Source organism: Mastomys coucha, unplaced genomic scaffold (genome assembly GCF_008632895.1).
Source record: "Mastomys coucha isolate ucsf_1 unplaced genomic scaffold, UCSF_Mcou_1 pScaffold13, whole genome shotgun sequence".
NCBI classification, from domain to species: domain Eukaryota; kingdom Metazoa; phylum Chordata; class Mammalia; order Rodentia; family Muridae; genus Mastomys; species Mastomys coucha.
The window spans coordinates 69,748,733-69,752,390 of record NW_022196895.1 but is presented as its reverse complement, the minus strand read 5'-3'; positions in this window follow the sequence as shown (position 1 = coordinate 69,752,390).

Genomic DNA, 3,658 nt, shown 5'->3' with positions numbered 1-3,658 from the left:
TCTGCCTCTGCCTCTGCCTCTGCCTCTGCCTCTGCCTCTGCCTCTGCCTCTGCCTCCCAAGTTCTGGGATGAAAGGCATGCACCACCACCGCCTGGACAGCTTGGACTCTTAAGTCTCACTTAGTCACTGTAATGTCTGCTGGGTCGGCCAAATCATTTGCTGGAAGAGAAAGAATATCTACAATGCAAAACACCTGTAGGCCCCTGCCTCCTGCCATCTTAGTTCTCCTTAACAGAGGGTTCAGGGTAGCTTCAATGAAGGGGAAGAAACTAGGATACCATGCAGGCCAAACCACCCTTGGTCTCCTGTTCATATGTCATGAACTCCATGTGGGACGTCATGGCATGACATTAGAGCTATAACATGTAGAAACTGAGGCATTTCTCCACCTGCCTGTCTTTGCTGTGCACTTTGTGCCTCCTTGTGTCCCCTGGAACTAGGGTTCCAGATGTTTTCAAGCCACCATGAGGGCACTGGCAATCAAATGTCTGTCCCCTGAAGAGAAGCAAGTGCTCTTAACCATTGAACTGACTCCTGGACTCCTGCCTGCCTTCTCACCAACGCATATGGAGGCTGCCATTTTGAAATAAATGCTCTCTGGTGGAAGTTCCAGGCCTCTCTGTCCAATCCAATGGCCACTGGCCACACACTGAGCATGTGCAGTACGTCTAGTCTATGTAACCCATGTGTATCATTTAAGGAAGAAACACTCTGTCCTCTACCTTCCTGGAAGTTATGGCTAGAGCCTGAGAAATTAACCTGGAAGGCAGATAAACAGGAGAAAAGCAGGGTCTATGAAGTTCTGAGGCACGTAGCACTCAGGAGAAAAGTTTACTTATATATAACTCAAATTGTTGTTTTTCCTTCACCACTTGCTGGATTTTTACTGCCTTTACCTCAAAATCATCGTTATACCAGAGTGCCATACTTCGAGGTACCATATTCTGATCCTATTCTATAGTACATGTAAAATACGAGCCAAGTGTTATGGTTGGGATATGAAATGCTCCCCCGCCACAGGCTCCCGTGATTGTTTGTTTGGGTTTTTTTGAGTTTTTTTGTTTTTTGGTTTTTTGTTTTGTTTTGTTTGGTTTGGTTTTGGTTTTGGTTTTTAGAGACAGGGTTTCTCTGTGTAGCCCTGGCTGTCCTGGAACTCACTCTGTAGACCAGGCTGGCCTCGAACTCAGAAGTCCACCTGCCTCTGCCTCCCAAGTGCTGGGATTAAAGGTGTGCGCCACCACGCCCGGCTCAGGCTCCCGTGTTTGAATAGGAGATTCCCAACAGGCAGCACTGCTTGGTGAGCTACGGGTCTTGAATGTTCTAGGCTAGCCCAATGTCCAGTACATGCTCTCTGCTTCTTGATCCACTGTGATGTTAGGAACAAACTTTACAAGCGTCTGCAGCCACAGGTGGAGCTTAGCACAGTGTCTTTCCCACTGTGATGGATGGATTGTGTCTCCTGATCTAGGAACCTGAGCGAACTCTTCTCCCTTGAGCTGCTTCTGTCATATCTTAGCCACAGCAAGGTAAAAGGGATACACCAGACATTAAACTATTTACAAACACCATGAAACAACAACCTAAAAAATAGTGTTTGTTAGACAGATAAAACTCTCTCTCTCTCTCTCTCTCTCTCTCTCTCTCTCTCTCTCTCTCTCTCTCTCTGTCTGTCTGTCTCTTTCTCTCTCTGCCAGAGGACAAGTGGAAGGGCTGTCCTTAATCTCCTGTAAAGCAATTAACCAAGGCTCATCTCTCCAAAGTCCCTGTGCAAAGGGGCCTATTGTCTCAGGTTTGGGGCCAGCTGCTTCGATTTCACTCAAAGCTCTGAACAAACGTCCTTTTGCTTCATCTGAGTTTAATACAATTCACCACTGAAGTCCCTAGGACAGACAGAGCACAGAATCAAGATGACCCACTTACTAGATTATAGGTGATTTATTTTATCTCCAGTGGTGCCAGACATTATATTTTACATTGGAGTCTCATGGCTCTGAGCTGTGATTTATTTATTAGACTTGATAATGAGAGCTGTCTACCCTGAGCATGCAGAGGGAAATTTAGCCTGACTCTAAAAGTAGAAGGAACTGCTATCAAGTACGTTCCCTGATTTAGTGTGTGTGTGTGTGTGTGTGTGTGTGTGTGTGTGTGTGTGTGTTGGGGGGACATTGTCACACTTATGCAACTTGTCCCTTAACTTGAAAAATTGAGGTCAAGATGAACTCACAATTATGAAGATCTGCACAGTGTCTGTCTTCTGTAGGGCTGTGCAAATACAATTTCGTCCTTTAAAGACCTCCTGGACCAGCACAGAGAGCCTAGGCTACAACTCTTGTGTGAGTGTCAGATGGTCCTCCACACATAGTAATCGACGGGCAGCAAAGCTTTGCTACTCTGCCCCACCCCACCCAGTGGGGCAGAGTCCAGACTGTCCTAGGGTGATAACCTTTATCTGCCATCTCAGTTCCATTGAGATCACAAGGTTACCTCAAAGAGACAATACACTTCTGCAGCATGAGCTCTCTCTCCCCAGCTCAGAACATGATGGCAGGTGGAAGGATCAATGATAGACCGCAGAAAGAGCAAGGAGTCGACTTGGACTGAAAGTGAAGAGGCGAATTTCCAGAGGAGAGCCTTCTGGGAAAAAGCTGGCTTGTTTTGGTTCATTGTTGTTGTCTCGTCATTGTCTTGTTTTATTGTTTTTCCTGGACAGAGAATCATACATCTCTTCCAAAACAAGACAAGCTAGTTCAGAGCAGGAAGCTAAGTCTAAGGACAAGTGAAGATAGGGTTAATAACAAAGAATAACCTGTGCCTAACAGCAGCTCCTCCTCTGAATTGCAACTCTGAGAATATCCATGCTACAAACATTGCCGTCCTGAGTGTGTATTGTAGACATGAGCACAACCTTGTCAAGGACACCAATGTCTCAGACCCATGGGAGGGGCAAAGCCTTCCTCTATTCCAAGGGTGAACTATGACAGTGTGTCAGAAAATACCCACCATAGCTTCCCCTCCTCCTGGATGTTGACTGTCTGAACTCCTCTACTGAGACTGCTCCTACTTACTCATCTATACCAGAAACCCCACCTCCTAGTTCAGCTGTAGGCAATAACCAACCCCACCTCTTGTTCAACTGTATATAATAAACACCCTGACCTTCTGAAGTACTGTGCCCTCTCCATGAGAGAGCCCAGTCCACTTGCTCCCAGTTTCTCTGTGTGTCCTTGTCTTCGTCCTTTCTTCATTCCCTCACTACCCCAGTGGGTTCAATCCTTGGAGATGTCTGATACCTTCAAGGCTCATTCCTCAGTGAGAAAGTCTAAAGTCAGCCTTTTAGTTCCCAGGCCTAGAATAATCAGGGGTGATCAAGAGGAAAGCCGACAGTGTGTCTTTGGTCCTTGTTCTGTTGTTGGCTGTTGGTTGGTTGGTTGGTTGGTTGGTTGGTTGGTTGGTTGGTTGGATGGTTGGTCAATTGGTCAGTCGGTTGGTTGGTTGGTTGGTTGGTTAGTTGGTTGATTGGTTGGTTGGTTGGTTGTTCGTTCGATTGGTTGGTTGATTGGCTGGTTGATTGGTTGGTTTGTTGGTTGGTTGGTTTAGTTGGGAAGCTACTAAGCTGAACATCACCCACACCTTAGGGTCCTTTGCAAGCAAACTGAA